Source organism: Suricata suricatta, chromosome 11 (genome assembly GCF_006229205.1).
Source record: "Suricata suricatta isolate VVHF042 chromosome 11, meerkat_22Aug2017_6uvM2_HiC, whole genome shotgun sequence".
Taxonomy (NCBI): domain Eukaryota; kingdom Metazoa; phylum Chordata; class Mammalia; order Carnivora; family Herpestidae; genus Suricata; species Suricata suricatta.
Window position 1 is genome coordinate 18205551 of NC_043710.1, and position 19868 is coordinate 18225418.

Consider the following 19868-nt stretch of genomic DNA (forward strand, 5'->3'; position numbering starts at 1 on the left):
TCCTTGCCCGGCACTGGGCTGAGGGCTACAGTCCCCTGCACAACCCTATGAGGTAGCTGTGGGGAAGCTGCAGCTCAGAGGAGTTAAGTAGTGGGGTTCCATCCATGGGCTTTCTCATTCTGGAACCCGCATTGTTCTCAGGGATCGGCAAACTTTCTGCGAAGGGCCAAATAGTTACCATCTCTCAGTTTTACAGGCCAACAGGGCTTTGTCCCAACTACTCTCCTCGGTTATACTGCGAAAGTAGCTGTAGGTAATGGCTGTGGACATGACTGTTCCAATAAAACTTTATTTACAAAATGGGCAGCGGGTGGGATTTGGCCTCTGGGCCACACTTTGCCGATCCCTGGAGGAAAGTCTGCCTGCACACCATCACCTCCGCCTCCCCCCACCCGTGCCCCCAACCAAGAACAAGAAGAAGAACACAAAGATAATTCCAGGTCTATCTCTGCCTACCAGAGACAGCCACAGCTGCCAACACCCCAACACCCTTTCTCCCCGTGGACCTAAAGGTTTTCTTCTTTGAGGTGTGTAGACCCGTCCCCGGGGGCAGACATGAAGATCTGAGTCACTCTCCTGAGGTCTGGGTCCTCAGGTCACAAATGACTCTCTCAGCCTCTGGAGCCCCTCAAGCTCTGCCCCCAGCACATCTCACACCCAGAGGGACTGCACCCCAAAGATGCAGAAGCCCAGAAAACAGGAGACCCTTCAAAAGCCATCGTCATGACCTAGAGAGGTCTGCGGCTGTTTGGCCGGCATCTCCGAGGTGGAGGCCCCCAAGCCGCAGAGCCTGCTGCCTTCCCCGTTTCTACCCTGGGCCATGGCAGCGGGGGCCCACGGCCAGGAAGCTGTGATACAGTCTCGGTGACGTAAAAAGTGGTGGCGGCTTTCACAATGACTGTCACCTCAAGCTGACAGCGAATGAGCACGTGTCTAGGGAGCTGAGATCCACAGGCCATGCTGGGGAGCTGAGGAAGGGAGCATTTGGCCCTCAGGGCCTGGGCTGGAGAGGGCCACCTGTCCCACTGGGACTCCTCCTTATATCTGTAAGACATCCTGTGACCTGCCCCATGGGCACTCATGCCAACCTGGGTCTGCTGTCACTCCAGCCCTGGCGGGCACTGGCGCCAGACAAAAAAGTCATTATGACTGCCACCCACCCCACCTGTCCTCCCCTCCCCTCGCCCCTTCCAAGAGGCCTTGCTGAGAGCCCGGAGGACACGCAGCTGCGTGGAGGTTGGAAGCTGAGGCAAGGGCTGCTGGAGCACACTTGTATCTGCTCCCGTGTGTAAGTGAGGTGTGTCTGCCGCTCTGGCTGTGTGTGTCCAGAGGTGCGTGAGTACATACGCCTGTGGGTGGTGTGCGCGTGGATACTGTATGAGTAAGCGTCTTATGTGGGTGTGTGGGGTGCGTGGGGTGTCTGGCTCCTGTGTGCACGTGTGCCTGTGCATATGCCCGAGCAGCCTGTCAGTGCATGTCTGCATATGAATGTGTTAAGTGTGTGTATGTGTGTGTGTGTGTGTGTGTGTGTGTGTGTGTGTTTAAGAGACACAGAGAGAGAGAGACCTATCTCTGTGTTCACCCTCTTGGGGGAAGGTTTGAGTGAGCAGAAGCTTGGCTTTGAAATAACTGGGTTCTGACTCATGACCCATGGGCCATCCAATCTTATCTTGAGGATTCCAGTTCATTCTCAAAGACTTCAAGTGGGCATCGTTTCAGCCCCAGCCTTTCCAAGCACCCCACTTCATCCCCGAAACACCGTATGAGTAGAGCGAATGCCTTTGCAGCCCCCCAATTTATGGCCTCCCTGAATCTCTGCCCTTTGCACTGACTTTGCGGCAACCCCCACACAGAGGTGAGGTCTATCATATCTCCCCCCTGAATCCGGGCTGGCCCAAGCCTCTCACTTTGGCCAACAGAATGTGATGGAAGCAACTCAGGGCCAGTCCAGGCCTAGGCCTCGGGATGCCTGGTAGCTTCCACTTGCTCCCAAGGAACTCGGCCACCGCTGGTACAGAGGCCCGGGCTGGCCTGCTGGAGGGTGAGAGGCACGGCCCCGCACGCCTGGTGGGCGAGGTGGCATGTGCCACCTCTCCGCGTGTGTGTGATGCTGGCTGGGCCCCACCCAGCCCAGCTTATAGTCAACCAACTCCCCGGGGACAGGAGGACCCGCCAGGATCTGCAGCGCCGCCCCCTCGCCACCCCTGACTGCAGACACAGGCCTCCGAGACCACAGCCACAAGCTCAAGGGTGGGCCCGTGAGCAGGAAGACATGTGGGGCTTCGGGCACTGAGCTGCAGTGGGGCAGCTACGGTGGAGGAGGTTTCATCATTCTTCCATTTTACAGAGAAGGAAATGGAGGAAAGTAAAAACTTCCCAAGGTCCTACACTTTCCATGTACAGGGTGGTAGGATTCACATGCCCGCCGAGTGGCTACCGGGCTCAGGAGGGTCTTGGTAGGCTCAGGCTCGTGTGGGCTTAAACACAGAAATTCATCTTCTCACCGTTGTGGGGGCTGGAAGTCTGAGATCACGGTGCTGTCAAGGTGGGTTTGGGGGAGGCCTCTTGCCTTCACTTCTGGACGCCCACCTTCTCACTCTATCCACACATAGCCTTTCCTCTGTGTGTGTGGAGAGAAGGAAGAGAAAGACAGAGACACAGAGAGATACAGAAAGACAGGAAGAAACAGAGACCTCGAGTGTCTCTTCCTTTTCTCACAAGGGCACCAATCCTGACGGTTGAGTGCCCAACCCTTATGACCTCATTTAACCTTAAGGCCCTATCTCCAAATTCCATCACACTGGGGGTCAGGGCTTCAACATATGAACTTGGGGAGGGGGAGACACACCACGGTCCATACACGGAGTTCACCTCTACACCGGACCACCTTTACTACCATGGCACGGGCCACAGGTAGGAATGATGACGTCCACCTTACAAATCAAAGAGGCTAAGTGTTGGAGGGCTGAGCTCCAGGCTGCCATGTGGGTAAGGAACACAGTGAGGGCACCTCCAGCTCTATGCACTCCTGGGGGCCATCTCTTACCACATCCCCTCCACCCTCCCTCCCTGCATCTTCGTGCCTGGAGTAGAGAGGGAGGGGTGGAGGGAGGGGATTCTTTGACTTTAGAACCCGTGTCCTTCCCTGGGACATATGTTTACATATGTGGGTGCGTGGGGTGCGTGGGGTGTCTGGCTCCTGTGTGCACATGTGCCTGTGTATGCCCGAGCCACCCGTCGGTGCGTGTCAAGGTGGGTTTCCAGGATTGAGCCCCAGTCATCACAGTGGTGATCAGCTGGCTAATTCGCCATTTACCGAAGCCCTTCCTTTCCCTCTCTTGCTTCCCACTCCTCTGACGGGGTTTCCTGGGATCAGCGTCCACTGCCGACTACTGGTACCGAGTTCCTTGTCTGTGGGTCAGCTTCGCGGAACCTACACTAAGACTGAGTGACCTTTCCCTCTCTGGAAAGGAGACTTTTTCTCCGCTGATAGGCTGCCAGGAGCTGGCCCAGTCCCTGGTGGATTGGCAGAATCCCGGGGTGAAGTGGGGAGCAATGGGCACAAACACATCGTCTAGAAGCTCCCAGAGACTGACCTCGGCCTACAGTCTTCACCAAGGCTCAAGACCCCCAAGTTGGGGACAGCTTCATCTTCAAGCTGGGTCATTTCTCACAGCAGGATGTCCCCCCGAGGGGTCACACTCGTGGCCAGAACATGGCTGGGAATGAGCCGGACCCAGCTGATCATGCCAGAGACCTCACGTCTTATGACTTTCCTTTGCGTGTGGAGCCACTCATTTACAGGACCAGAAACAGTACCACATCCGGAGAGAGCTCTCTTGACCCACCAGGTCCCGCCCTGCAACGGGGCCTGGAGTTTCTCTTCTCAAGGGAAAAAGGAGATTTGCAAGTTACACTTGGTCTTCTGTCCCCTCCAGAGCCTCCCTAACCATCACCCAATAAATGAGGATCTTTCTACCTCAGAAAACCCTTCCAAGTCTGCAAAATGCTCAGAATGTGCTGACCCTGTGCCCACCCGGCCGGGCCCAGCCTTCGGCAGAGTCTGCTCCTGGGAACATCTCCTTCCTGCGGTGGCCGGAATGTCCCAGCCCAGCCAGTAGGTTTCTTGTAACGTGGTTTCTCAGCCCATGTCCCTTTTTAACATTATAAAATTTTTTAGAAGGCAGGGGGTGGAATAAGAAGGGGGGGCGGAACGAGCAACTATAAACAAAACATAAAAGTTGTTTAATGGACGGCATAATGAGGCCGCCAGGAAACAGCCTGGCATTGATTTTCCCTGACATTTCACCTATTAAATTATGAGCTTCTTAAGGAAGAGCACAGATTTTTTTTTCTTCTTCAGTCAATTAAGATTCTTTAATGAAGAACAAAGCTGCTATTGTCTGAGCCCCACACGAACCCAAGTTCCTTGACAGGAAAATGGGGGTGCTCGGGGTGGGGGTGGGGCGCTAGAGGTAAAGATGCCTCCTGATTTGGGGGACCCAGTGGTGATGTCCAGGTCAGGACCCAACCCCAAAAGCCTGTCCTCAAGAATCTGATGGGCTGTCTGGTTCTGTTTCTGAAGTCCGGGCTTGGGCTCAGGGATGGGGAGGAAATCCCTCGGGTGGGGTGGCATGAGAACATGGAAATATCTAGAACAATCCTTTTTGGAAAATCTAAATGCTTTTTGGAAAGTCTAAGCGATAGGCCAAAGGGTCTTGAAATAGAATTCACCAATTCTCACACTAACCCAATCAACGAGGCAGAGAATCCCCATTTAACAGATGAGGAAACAGAGGTTCTGAGAGGTTAAGTCACTTTCCGAGGCCAAACATTGTGATGAAGGGGCAAAGTCAGGATTCTCACCTTGTTCTGGATGTTTCCAAAGCGCACCTTCTTTCCATCATACTCGCTGCCCACATCGGCCCAATCGGAGGAAACAGGGCCAGCAGGCAGTGTGAGTAGCTGGCCCCCTGGGACCGTGCCTGACAGAGGTGGCCACAGCCTCCCCTTGGTAATGATTCTCCCCACTGCTGGGGCCTGAACCCACCTCCTTTCCTACCCAATACCCCCTTCTCTCTCTCTCTTTCACTTCCCTTATGAATCTTCTTGGCTCCTTCATTCACAGAGGTGTCAACAGTTATCACCTGCATAAAGCTGAACCCCTTCCATGAATATTTATATCTTTAAAAGGATGAAAGTCTACAACTTAAGGCTCACAGCCAAGGTAAGGCAGGTCAAGCATGGGGTAGACTGCAGAGAGAGAACCCCAGGGGTCCCCTTTGTAGGTCCCTTCTGGTCCAGGTGCCTCTCAGCATGACTTTGACATGGGACTTACCGCTGGGGCTGTGTGTGCAGGACTTCAAGTGCTCTGGGGGGCCTGCTTGCCCCACTGCTGATAAGTTGCCTTAATGGCAGTTATAGCAGATGGGCTCCAACCATTCATTTTACTCACCCAGCTACAGAAAGAGGGTGCTCTCTGACAATCCAGAGACCAAACAAATCTTTGCCATTTTGCCCTTAAAAGGATCTCACCTGGGGCGCCTGGGTGGCTCAGTCGGTTAAGCATCCGACTTCGGATCAGGTCATGATCTCACGGTCCGTGGGTTCAAGCCCTGCAGTCGGGCTCTTGTGCTAACAGCTCAGAGCCTGGAGCCTGCTTCGGATTCTGTGTCTCCCTCCCTCTCTGCTCTTCTCTCGCTCGCTCTCTGTCTCTGTCTCTCAAAATAAAAGAAAGACATTTTAAAAAATGAAGAAAAAAAAAGGGATCCCACCTGGAGCAAGACTCTCCAGAAAGGTAAGAGCTGCCTCATATGGAGTGCTGGCCACCTGGCGGCCCCATGCTAGGCACTCTACTAGCTTGATAACCGATTAGGTGGTGTTGTTTATTCTTGACTGATAAATGACGACACTGAGTCGCAGGGCGGTAAAAGAACTGGCCCAAGGTCACCCAGAGCTAGGATTCACCCCAGTTCTGTGTTGTCTGTAATCCCCAGACCTCCCCGGAAGCAGCAAGAAGGCAGGCTGCCAGGCCTCAGTCGACTCTGCCCTTGAGTCAGGGCTTCCGGATGCCCCGTTGAGGGCACCTGCTGTTTTCAGCAGCCCAGTTCTATTTCCTCTTGTGGGGACAGCACCCCAGTTTTCCTTAAGGGAACTCCCTAACTTTCAGTCCCCGCAGAGTAAACAGAACAGTGTGGACACCTGACCCAGGCCTGGCCAATCAGGAGACTTCATCTTCCCAGGCCACAGTGATTGGTTCAGGGAAGGCCATGTAACTCAGTTTGGGCCAATTAGAGTCAGGCCTGAACCTTCTGCTGGAAAGATGGGAAGCAGGCCGGCTTTTTCCATTGGGTTTGCTAAAATGCGGGGGAAAGAGCTTGGCGATCTGGTGGCCACCTTCCCACCATTTGAGAATGAAGCAAAACAGAAAAAAAAGCAGAGCCAAAAGCCGGAGAAAAGACAAATTCCTGCTGGTATAATTAGAGCTCCAGGTAAGCTGCACCCCTGGGGTCAGGTTCAGCAACCTGAACCAATGGGATCCTCAGACTTAACCTGCCCCTGACCTAATGTTGCCGGATAAAATATAGGAAACTTGAATATCAGACAAATAAATACGTTTTTAGTACAAGAATAGCCTAGATATTGTATGAGATGTACTTATACTTACAATTATTTATTGGGGCACCTGGGGGGCTCAGTCAGTTGAGCTTCCGACTCTTGATTTCAGCTCAGGTGATGATCTGAGGGTCATGGGGATTGAGGCCTCTGTGGGACATTGCCCTGAGCATGGAGCCTGCTTTAGATTCTTTCTCTCCCTCTGCCCCTCTCCTCCCTCCCTCTCTTTCCCTCTCTCTCTCACTCTAAAAAATTTTTAATTATCTGAAATGCAAATTGAACTGGGCATCCTATATTGTTATTTGCTGAATCTCACAAACCCTCCCTGCCCCACAGGTAATAGTCCACGATGGAGACCCCACACTGTCTCCTGCTAAGTCCACTCCAAGGGCCAGGGCATATCTGTGACCTCTGTCCCTCAAACCCCATGCCAAACCAGACTGTACTGAGCAATGTATCCCCCTTTACAGATGAGGAATCTGGGGGCCAGAGAGGGTAACGACACTTCACAATTACAAGTAAGTGGCAGCGTCCAGATACAGGGTAAATGGCAGAATTCCATCACTAATGCCAAGTGCACTGATCTGCCCATTACATCATGGCTGCCAGAGATCTTGGTCAAGACCCTGACCGCTTTCACCCTAACCCCATTATAGTCATCATCCACAGACACTTTGGCCCCAAGAGGAGTCTCCCAGCATCTCCTACAGCCCAGTGACATGATGAGAAGAGCACTGGACCATGGCTTGACCACTAGGTTGAATTAGACTTTGCTTTTTAACACTAGAGTGACACCAGGCCAGTTGCTTCCTGGGTGGGTAGCTCTTGTTAATCTGTAGGAGCCCTCTATCGAGTAGGGTATCCTCACCCCATTCCACAGCTCATGGGAGACAATCTCAGTGTCCTGCTTGACCCAGATGACAGCAATGGGCATAGCATCTACACCTACAGACCACAGAACCCCACTCTCTACCCCCACAGCGATTGGTCCAAGAATTGGGGAGAGGCAAGGTAAATCAGAGTCCCTTGTGAGATTAGGTGTGTGGATGTTGGAAGAGGTCCATATAGGGTACCTCCTTAGAATCCCAAGCTGTCAGCACCGTGCATGCCTCAGGCTTCCAGAAGGTATCTTTTCTACCACAGGTAGAAAGCCTGCCTGAGAATGAAGCCACACAGAGGAAAACAGCGTCATGAGGTGAAGAGAAATAGAGACAGAGCTCCTGGATCCAGCCATGCCTGAAGCCAGTGACCCCTGGAATTCCTGATTATAGGTAATGAGGGCAGTGGCTATGTGAGCTTCTGAAACCTAGACCTTGGGAAATCTAAGCCAAAGGCAAGGAATACCAGGACCTGACTGCTTTAGGGGAAATGCTCCTTTATTTATTTATTTATTTATTTACTTCCTTACTTACTTATTTTTATAAACCTGTATCTTCTTTATTTTACATGCTTTAATTTGAGAGTAAAATTTTTTTTTAAAAACCCACAACACATATCCAAACCCCTTGTCAAACATGGGAGGGGATAGGACTAGAGGCCCTCATAGCCTGACTCAGACGAAGCCGGGAGGTAAACAGCCACTAGGCATCAGCAGAGAGATCCAGGTGAAGTGGGGTCACTCAGAGTTGCTGGGGAGTCATGGGGACAGTATGCAGAGGGCACATGATCTACAGGGAGAAACGAATCCACTTCTACGCAAGAGGCGTCTTCTTCCCCCTCAAGGAGGCGGATCTCATCAGGAACAGCAGCACTGTTCCTTTGCTGTCACTTCACCTTCCTCCGTGCCCAGGCCTGGCTTGGCCATTCAGTCAGTGTGGTTGGAGTGGGTCCGGGGACCCTCACGTGAGAAGCCAGAGAAAGCAGCACCATTTCAAACACCAGCACCTTGACAGGCTGGTCATTCTTGTCGGCCTCCGCCTTCTGCAGGAGTGTCTCCACAGTGGGGCGCTCAGGATTGATCTCCGGCTGCTTTTTGGCCATCATATCACCCATTGTAGACTTGTCACCATGTGCCTGGGCTTTCCTGGTCCTCTGCACCTTGGCCGTCCAGCATGGGTGCTAGTCACGAGGCAGTGAGGACACTAGCCTGTTGGAAATTGTCACCTCCTCAGCCTTTTTATCCAAGAGGGGAAATTCTCTTTAAAAAAATTTTTGTTTAATGTTTATTTACTTTTGAGAGAGAGAGACAGAGTGGGAGTAAGGGAGGGGCAGAGAGAGAGAGGGAGACACAAAATCTGAAAGAGGCTCCAGGCTCTGAGCCATCAGCACAAAGCCCGACATGGGGTTAAAACTCATGATCCGTGAGATCATGACCTGAGCTGAAGTCGGATGCTCAACTGACTGAGCCACCGAGGCGCCCCTGAAAATGCCCTTTTAAACAGAACTATGGAGCCTTCATTTTCAAAATGCCAAAATATTTCTTGTTTTACTTCCCCAAGTATGAATTTTGTCAAAAGACAGGATTTTTGTTGATTGCTTAGTTCAGCTGTGCTATAGAGAGCATGGAGATATTTTGAAAGTCAAATCTGGCAGTCAACAGGGGCAGGGGCCTGGAGATGAAGAAGAGAGCTACCCCAGGCAGACGGGCGCAGTGCCCTGGGGCCTGCAGCAGGCAGATGGGAGGTGGGGGACAGGATACACGAAACAGATCCCCGTGGCAGAAGCCATGCCCTTGACTCATGACTCCTGGGTGACCAGTGCCCCCTGACGCGCCCTTCAAAACCTTCCCCCAGAAAAGAGTGGATCCCAGTGATTTTCCCAGTTTGAATTCAAACAGCACAACCCCAGCCTCCTTCTCCCCCAAGGGGCTGAGGAAAAGTGTCCGCACAGGGAAAAGCAGTATCCAGCCTCAGATTTGGACGTGGGATTGTTTTGGTGTTTGTTGTTGTTGTTGTTGTTGTTTTGATTTTTTTTTTCCAGATAAAGAGAACTTTCCTCTGGAATCCTTTGGGTCAGTGTTTCTCAAGACACCTTCAAGCATAACTCTCCAGGGAGGCTCTAACTTTGAGGCAGATTCCTTGGCCCTGCCTCAATCCTAGAGAATCAGAATCTTCCAGGATAGGACCCAGGAATCTGCATTATAATCAGTCCCCTGCACCCCCCCCCCCAGACCTCCCAGTGATCCTTAGAATATTCTGAGACTGGCAAACAAAAGCCCGGATCAGCCCCCTCCCTGCCTGGGTTTGCACCCTGGCTGAAGTGAACATGGAAGACGGAAATAAACCCGGAGAGACTGCGTGAGACCTTAATACCTGGGAACCTCAAGCCTCCTCTCCCATCAGGCGCTGAATCGACCAAGTTCTCTCTAGAGCACAAGGTCAGGATCTCACCAGGGAGTGTGCCTGATCGGAGAGATCTAGGAATTCGGAACCCACTCCTGTTGGGCAGGGTCTGAGTTTATCCCGGCTCTGACACCAGCGGATCATGTGGTCCTGGGCAAGTCACTTCCGCTTGCCGGATCTCAGTTTCCAGCTGTGAGCTGTGAACACCAGGCAAAGTCTTTCCATAAGCAGCAGAGCATGTGCTATAGTGAAGCCTGACGTGAGCCCTGATGTGTAAAGGAGGCTCTGTCGGGCTGAAGCAGGGCCGGGGGTGAATCAGACCTCCCGTCGCCGTCTCTCTCTGTGTCCTCTAACTGCAAGCACGCCAGGCTGATCTGATGGTCCCCAGTCCCCTTTCTTGTTGTCTGCCATCCCAAGCCAGGAGCCCTTGTCTTCATGGTCAAGACTGGTTCACTGGCAGCAAGCCCGCCAGCGAAGGGAAGGACATGCCCTTCTCTTTAAAGTCCTGGCTCATAGTTGTCCACATCCTTCTACTTTTGTTCCCCTTCCTCCTTCCTGACAGGACCACATTCTATTAGCAGGGCATCTATGCCTCCTTCCCACAACTCAGAGAGGCGCGGCTCACCTCCAGCTCCAGGGGCATACCCTCACTGGTCAAGCCAACCGTTGGAGTTCCAGGCCCCTGTCTCGGATGGGGTTCACGACATGGGCCTGTCCCTCTGGCCAACAAGACTGAGGAAAAACCCACTGGGGGACTCCCAGGAAGGATTTCTTCAAAGATTTAGAAAACAGTGACAAACAGGCAAGAGACATCTCTCTTATTCATTGGCTGATATCATATCCATGTCAGGTGCCTAAAATTGCTGTAGCCACTTTGACCACCACGAGGAGACTCACCTGCAGGATGCGTAACTCCAAGCGGTATATGACCCCAGGGCATTTGCACACACACACACTGCTCCTCCTACCAAGATCACTTCCCCCAGATCTCATCGAGGTCATTCCTCTAGCTCACTCAGGTGTCTGCTCAAATGCCAGCTCCTTAGAAGGACTTCCCTGACTGGGGGACCCAGGTGGCTCTGTTGGTTAAGCATCCGACTCTTGATTTCAGCTCAGCTCATGATCTCACAGTTCTTGAGACTGAGCCCCGAGTCAGGCTCTGTGCTGACAGCATGGAGCATGCTTGAAGTTCTTTGTCTTTCTATGTGTCTCTCTCTGTCTCTGTCTCTCTGCCTCTCTCTGCTTCTCTCTGCCTCTCTCTCTCAAAATCAATAAATAAACTTTTAAAAATAATAAAAGGACTTCCCTGACTTCCCTCCTCTCTATGACTATTTTCTTGTTTTTTTTTTAATAGCTTTTACTTGATATCATGTTATTTGTATATGTGTGTGTATACATATGTTCACTGTGTTGGGTGTATAATACATATACACTATGTATTATTCTATATGTAGTTACATATAACATGTGTATGTATTTTATAGAAACACATTATATGCACTAAATACTATGCACATTGTGTGTGTGTGTATGTGTGTGTGTGTGTGTGTGTGTGTTTATCCTCAGTCTTTCACACAGGACATTAAGCTCCAAGGCGGAAAGGACTTTGCATCCTCCCTGCTGTAGCCCCAGGGCTCAGGATGGTGCCAGGCATGCAGACAGTGCCCGGTGGCCTCTGAGGGATGGAAGGGAGGAAGAGAGGATGGAAAGATGACCAGTGTTCTTGATGGGGCTGCGGAGCCTCAAAATTAACCAGTCCTCCATACTTGTTGCTGGTAACAATAAATATTTCTTATTAAGTGAGTTTAAGCTGGTGGATATGGGGGCTTCCAACACTGGAGGCTGAACCCTCCCTATTTCATGTATCTGTTCGGTTCCCTTGGTCTTGGATGCCCTTCCCTAACGGGTCTCCTGGTGGCCTCCTTCCTGTCCACAGTCCCGTGCCCTTTCCAGAGTGCCTCAGTGAGGGTGCAGACAGCATCATCGGGGTCATAGTCCGGCTCAGCTACTCACCAGCTCATCATCTTTTGCCGGTTACTGGGTTCCCTGAGCATCTGTCCCCTCAGCTGTGGGACCGAGTGGCTGTGACGACAGCTCGACCCTTGTGGACTTGCTGTAAGCCTTCAGGGACATCATGGGGGAGCGTGAGAGTCCCGTGGATTTGGGGCAACTCTCCGCGGTGTGGCTTGGGTTTCCCTCCGCGCCTGACACTTCACATCAGTCAAACGGGGACAAGAGCGGTGCAGGTAGATGAATTAAAGGAGGCGATGTGTATCAAGGGCTTGGCGCATGATCAGTGCCACTAAGTAAAGTATTAGTCGGCATGCGTGGGTGCACCCACAAGCATTCCCTTTGGACTGCGCCCAGAGTGGCCCCCAGGAGACCTGGAGGGGTTCATTTTGGACTCTTCCCAGGAGAGCTCTGCCTCCTCCACTCCAGGGAAGGAGTTTGCTCTAGGAGAGCATCTTCCCCAGGTGGGGAGCCCAGGAGCCCCACTTAGCCCTGACCTTATGGAATTTCAGTCCCAGGTCAGTCCCTTCCACCACCCACAGGAAGTAGCAGAGGCCTTTGGCTCATCCCGCCCCCCGCCCCCTCCCTGGCTGGTTTTAAACTGAAGGCATTAGGTTCGCTAATCGCCTGTAATCACCTTGTTTGAATTAGCATGGCAAGTGCTTCCGACTAAACGGGTCTGTTATTCCAAATAACCCTCGGTGGTTTTAATTACGGCCCCTGGAATGCACAGCCTCCCGGCCCTTGGCTTTATTAGGGAAAGGCCCTGTAAACCCGGAATGGGGCGTGATTCCTGACCTCCCCTGCACGGAGCCATAAAGAGAAGCAGGAGAAGGTATGTTACCCATCCAGATGCGTAATGCTCCTTTAGCTCTATTTTTAAACCCGGCACAGGATGGAGCAGATGACCCCAGCGCCTGTCCCCTGCCCCGCGCTCCAATTCCATCTGCTTCCAGCCACCAGCAGAGCTGCAGCCGGAGACCAGTAGAAAGCCCTCCGTCCATTCGTTTCAAGGTGGCTCTGGACCATGCCAGCCCATCCTTTTATCCATACTAGATTTTCTCACTCTGTCCGGTTTATGCCAAGTCTGGACAGTTGTTATGAATATCATCTCCACTTATGTCGAAGAAGACGCAGGGGTGTGACTAGATCAAGGGCGCGGCATAGAGCGGCGCTTCTCAGACTTGGGTGGACGCACAAACGCACAGGAATGTTGTTAAAATTCCGCTTCAGGGGCGCCTGGGTGGCTTAGTCAGTTGGGCTGCCGACTTCAGCTCAGGTCCTGATCTCATGGTTCGTGGGTTCGAGCCCCATGTCGAGCTCTTTGCTGACAGCTCAGAGCCTGGAGCCTGCTTTGGATTCTGTGTCCTCTCCCCTGATTTCTGCCTCTCCCCACCCCCCAAGAAATATAAATAAACATTAAAAAATGATAAATTAAATAAATCAATAAAGATAAAATGCAGCTTGGCTGCAGCGGGTCTGGGGTGGCTCCCGGGTCTAGGAACAAGCTCTGAGAAGCAAGTCGCCACAGTGGTGGCTGAGAAAAGGCAAACACGGTGGCTCTCCTGGCTGAACACCAGGCTGGGCTCTTTACTGTCCTCACATGTCACCCCAGGAGAGAGGGACCTTTATTCCTACTCCCTCTGCTGAGGGAGCCAAACATGCAGACGTCATCCAGTCACAGGGTTGGGTTGGGAGCCCCTTGACTGGGGAGTAGCGGGCATGGGTGGGGTGGAGCCAGGGAGAGAGGATGGAAGCCCCCCTTCCTAGGAGAGTCAGGCCACCAGGATCCTGAGCCCCGTCTCTTTCCCGGCACCCTGACCCCACATCCCGTTCTCCATCCAGCATCTCACTTTCTCAGCCCTGCGGAAGGGGTGGGAGAAGGAAGAACGTATTCATCATTCATTCATTCATTTCATTCATTCCACAGCTGCCTCCTGGACCCAGGGCCTGGCACATGGGAGCCTTCAAGAAATACTTGCAGACTAAACAAAGGACTGGGGAACCTCCTCCGGCCATAGCCTCTGTAAGGTGTTGGAGACACAGTGGCGAGCAGCACAGACACGGTGCCTGCCCGCCTGAGGCTTACCATCTGGGAAAGTCGGGCAGAGCGTAGGGGCCAGAATTAAGGGCTGCGCCTGAGCCCTGTGCCTCTGGCCTCACGAGCCTTATCCCATCGTCCTCACAACCTCCAGGTGAAGTGAGTGTCAGTGTCCTCATATGTGAGGAAACTGAGGATCAGAGAGGGTGAGCCACTCACTCAGAATCACACAGCTGCTCATCAAAAGGCAGAGGCAGGCTCTGGACCCACAGCCTCTCCCCTCATCAGAACCAGGCTGGGGAGGGAAGGATTCCAAAGTCCTCAGGGTGGAGCCGGCCACAAAGGGATGGTTTTATTTAGTGGCCTGGGAGTGGGGGACATTTTCCCTGTCCCCACCCTGACACCACAGTGAACCTTGAACTGCTAAATTGAGTGAGATGGGGCAGGGCAAAAGGTGAAGGGAGCTTGCACACAGCCCACGGGGCTGGGGAAATGAGCTAATTAGGACCTTTCAGCGGTGGGCGGCCCCAGCTGGTTCTGGGTGGACACAGTCCCCCTGCCCTGAGTTCAGAGGGTCAGCCCTGCCTGAGGAGCGGCCTGGTCCTGGCCCTGCCTGTCTGTCCCCTGTGCCCCTCTGCCCTCAGGTGTTCCAGCCAGGGGAGGGAGCTTGACCCCTGCACCTCTGTGGACGGGGGACCCATCTTCATCCCTCGCTTTGCAGATGTGAGGTCACTTTGGGGCTGGTGATTTCCCCTCCAACTCCCTGGTCTTATTCTGACCTTGCCCATGAATCCAATGGCCCAGACAGGAAGCTCCAAGGTGGCCAGGACACAGGAAGGAATCTGACCATTTACTGCTGGCCCCCTGGCACCCCGCGTGGGATCCAGCACCCCACTGGGTGCTCCACAAATGCTTTTCTGAGTGAATTAGGAAAGAAATCAGCTGTTCAAATCACAAGGGTGTGCACTAACCTTTCCTGGACAGTGTGGGAGTGAGTCAGTGTGGTTTTGCTTTGACAGGATTCAGTCGATCGGCACTTACTGCTCACTGTCTCTGTACTGGGCAAAATGTCAGAGGGCCCCCGAAGGGGCCTCAGTCCAAAGAATAAGACATTGCCTGTGCTATTTGCAGGTCTCTAGGTCTGGAATAGAGTTAGACAAAGCTTCTTAGATGAGGTGGCATTGGAACACATCCCAAGCGGAAGGACTAGGACGGACAGGTGGAGATGTGGGGTGGCAACCAAATGCCATCTCTTCAGCAGGAGCAGGGGTGCAGTGACCTTGCAGGTGTCAATCAGGAGAGAACATCCTGCCTGGCTCAAACCACAAAATAAAGTCCCCACCCAGTGGCCTCTGTTGATAGTCCTCAATAGTCTTTTGGAGAAACAAGGGAAGCTCGGATTTAATTCAGAAAAGAGACGCAAGGAAGATGGAGACTAATATTTACTAAGTGCTTAGGTACCCCCGTCAGTAGTGGGAGCGGAAAGAGAAAAGGCCTTGGCTCTCCTGAAGCTTCAAGGGAGGAAAAGCCATGTCAACCATGGACATGACACATGGTAGATACAATTGGGGCCATAGCGGCAAAGGAGGAAACAGAGAGTGTGTCTCAGGGGGAGACCCAAGGGGGAGCTGGGGCTGATGGGATGGCTATAGAACAGCCGGACCAGCTGATGCCTGAGCTTCTCATATATACTTCTGGGCCAAGGGCTCCGCACAGCGCCTGGCCCAGCCAAGTTCAACAAATAATAGCAAGTGCAGTGTTACCGAGGCCTCCCTGACTTCACCTAGACCAAATCCATGCAAGGAAGACACCATAATGATCCCCATTATACAGATGAGGAAACTGAGGATCAGAGGGTCCATTGCAAGTGTGGGATGGAGCCGAGAGGCAAACCCAGGCAGGTCCTGCCTGGCTCTCTTCCTCAATACACAGCATCCCGTTTCCCCAAACCTCATTTGGGAAGAGGTGTGCGGGGAAACCACGGTCCCTCAGCCTCATTCATGGAGACCTGAAGAGATTTATCAACAAATCCACAGAGTCTCCAAACAAGGCGATGCATGAGAAACCTTCCGGCACCCTCCAAGCGCTTGGTGGCCACCCCGCGGGTCGATGGGACATCACAACACTTAGGACCGGAAAGGGCTTTAAAGAGAAAGTGACTTCATAATTCTTTTCATCTGTTGGAAACGTTTTTTTTCCCTGAGGGAGCTGCCATTAGGGGACAGATAGGTTGATATAAAAAAAGGGTTTAATAGTTATTTTAGTCATCACTGCTATTATTTGCAAACTCCATGCTAAAGAGCTGAGGCTTCACCATGGAAAAAGTTCACTCCTCAAGGAAGTCACACCCCTAACTAAGGAGACAAGACAGAAATGTCTAGGTGTCTGGAAAGTTAAATAATACAAGCAAGAAGGAACCGTTTGATCATAAAAAAAATCATCCCATTGATTATAAAGGAAGTGGTCGAGGCTGAACCTTGAGCCTGGGGTCATCACGGAGGAGCAGCTGGTGGAGAAAGGTTTCCCACAGAAGGAAAGGTATTCCCACGGAAGGTTTAGAAGGTTGGGGAGCATCTGATGAGGGGGAACCATCCTACTGGTTTCTATCATCCTTGAAACAAATCCCTTTGGGGTGTGTAGGAAGCTACATTTGTTCTCCTAAGAGTAAGATGGATTTTTTAGGAAAGAAAAAAAGCCCAACTCAGGGTCAGTGGACAGGAGAGCAGGAAGAAATGGACGTGTCTGGAGAAAGCGGGCTCCACCAAGAGGAAGGGTGAGCAGCGCCCTGGCGGACCATGCAAAGATTGTTTTCCTGATGTTCTCCAGAAGGTCCAGTCCCACAGAGAAGAAATGCCAAAACTGGCCCAAGGAAGTAAAAAGTGGGAGTTTTCCACTTAGAAGAACTTGAAAAACCTAGGACTTGGAGAGCAGCGTGGCTCCTCCTGGGAGCGGATCAGGCTCTATCACATAACCGTTACTCAGCTCCTGGCCAGAGCCCTCTGCCCTCCGTAGGTGCCCGCGTCCAGGACACCAGGCCTGGGGACTTGCTTTCCCTCCTTCGGGACCTCAAGGTCTCACCCTTCATCGGGTGAGAAGCACACGGTAGATGCCCGGCAGCCAGCCCCCGTGGCCCCGGGGACCACGGGCTGGGGAGCAGACAGCTGGCCGCTGGCCCTGCCTGTCCCATCCCCACGGCCATCAGCCCCAGCAAGGCAGCGAGCGAGGGACAGAGCGGCGTTTCAGTCAGACCCTCGCGTATCAGTTTTGATTTCAACTGGAATCGCCTCCCTGGGCTGAATTTCAAAAGACAGCGTTACTAATGAGAAACACACAAGTTCTTGAAATGAAGTTAACTTCTTTAAAAAAAAAAAAAAAAAGCCTTTTCTTTGGCTCTGTTGATATATATTAGAACCATATTGTCTAAGACCAAAAAAAAAAAAAAAAAAAAAAAGCCGTTCTGCTTCTGAACAAAATACGGGAGTCCTGCACTTTGGAAAGTGCCGAGAGGCGGTGTCCTGGCCCATCATATCTCTCTGGACTTGGAGGCTTGTTTGGGGTTTTGTTTCCATTTTTTTAGGGTGCTAGGGATTTACGACTTCAATTTAAAACAGAAAAAAAGGAAGGGATAATACAAAGTGTCTGAAGTGGGCAACAATGAAGGCAAATGGGCAGTTAGGATTTTTTAAAGGGCTACTTGGGTAAGTCCTTTCGGGAGGAGCGGGAGGTGTAAGGCCAAGGGCAGACTTGATTTACAGCCTGGTCTGTCCTGTTCTATTTTCTGGCCCTGTGACCTGGGCACGTCACCTCCCCATCCATGTTCTGGATATTCCGGGGAGCCCAGTTTCTTTCAGAACCTGCCACAGGCCCCTGCCTGTCCATTCCCTGCTCCGTCCACACTGGCCCTTCTCCAGAAAAGCAGCGTGGGCCACTGGGAGGCCCTCCAGCCAGGGTCAGGATGAAAGCCCGCTGGAGTCCTCACCTGGGCAGTGCCTTTCCCCACCCTGGGCCTCAGTTTACCCACCTGTGCCGTAAAGGAGTGGGGCGAGATGATCCCAAGGGTCTCTTGCAGAGGCGATGGTTCCCCAGGCTGGTTGTAAAGACTTTCAGGTGCCAAACATGGCGATTTCCAGAGGCCGGGCATCCCCACTGGAGCCAGCTCACAGCCCTCAGCATCTTCTACAGCTTTCCAAAGCAGCTGGGCCCCTAGAAACACAGATGCTGTCGGGAAAGTGGTGGCTTGGTCTTACAGGAGTCAAAGATGCATTTGTCTGCACAGCTGACCACAGCTTCTTTCCCCCCAAAAAAACCATAATCAAGGGAATGCTGTGTCTGCTCCGTGTGACCCCAAGGCCCACTGCAGGGTCCCTTTGCCCTTGGGAAGGATGGAGGCCCGTCAGGATGAAATCGGGCTTGGAGGGGGGAATGGAAGTCTCAGCAGGATTCAGGGCCTATTCTTGGTTCCACGTGGCTTTGATCTGTTCCTTTGCTCTTTCCCGGGACTGAGTTCTAAAAAAGACCTTTTCCTTTTGTGCAAGAGGCCTGAGGACAAATCACATGTGCCTCTCACCCCTTTGCTCTTCTCTTGCCCGCTGCACTCCAGGCAGGCTGGGGCTCTCTCTCGAGGTCTCTGGGCCTTCAGAAGTTTTCCTGGCATCTAGAAGAAAGTGGGGGAGCAGGGATGGCATAAGTTATGAAAGGCTCCTTACCCTGGGATCAGAAATCTGGTCTTGGCCCTGCTCCTTGCCCAGCTGGATGGTTCAAGGTCATCACCTTTTGAACTTCCAGCTGTGAAATGACAATGCTTACCCGTGGGTCATTTTCAAGGCCGAGCCTTGTCTTTGAAAGCTGGCTTTCTTCAAGAGGAGGGGGCCCGGACCGGACCCTCGTCAGATAGTATGTACTCTGTGCCAATTTTGAAATGATCTAGTGGCAAAGTTAGGAGTTGAGTGAGGAGCGGCCCCCAAGAAAGCCATCTTGGTCTTCCTGTCTTGGCCTTCTCTTCCATGTCACAGGCTGAGTCCTGCCTGTGTCACCTTCTGGGCCAGGCTGGGATCTTCCAGCAAGCCCCCACCTCCCGGCACCCACATGTGGTCTAGAGACAGGCGGTAAGGAGAGGTGGGGTCTGCGGAGCAGGACGACCCTAGTCCATCCGGACTTTCTGGTCCCAGGACCTCACAGCTGCCCCATGTCAGGGGTCTCTCCAGAGTCAGGGGTCTTCAGGGGTTGGCGGCCCCTGAGAGGGGTCAGTCAGCTGGGCCGGTGCTTGATGCCCCCCCCCGCAGCCTTCCCACACTGGCTCTGTCACATCTGGGGGGCTTCTTTCTTAGCCTTAGCCAGACCCTGACCCAACCAGCCTCAAAACCTTTCAGTCACCTTGAACGAGGAATGTTTTTTTCATTAACATCCTCCTTCTCTGCTCCCCTCCCCAGCCCCCCAAAGAGGCCCCCAAGCTTGAGCTTCCTCTCCCCGTCTCCGCAACTTCATAATATCCCCAGGCAGCTGGGAGAGAGGAGGCAGTGATCTCAGCTGACAGCCATGCACCGCAGCCCCCCGCCGCCCACCCCGACCCCTCGGCTAGCAAGCTGTTTTCCTTCCCTTCGCCCACAGTGGAGCCGGCTCTGGGCTTCTCCCCTGCGAGGTCTCCCAGGGGCTTGTCTCCAGAGACCAGCTCTGAGCAGGAGAGGCAAGCGCCATTCCCTCTGCCGGGCGTGTTCTCAGATGCTCTCCTGTTTCATCACCCTTGTCCCCATTTGACAGATGAGGACACTAAGGCATCTTGTTCTGCCTCTTCTTTCAGAGTGCAGCCCCTTCTCGGGGGAGGCGGCGCTGGCCCCAGGCTCCCTGGGCACCACCCTGGCTCTCTGGCCGGCTCTCGAGCCCCGCCGAGCCCTCCCCCGATGCATCACCAGCTGTCCTGCGCC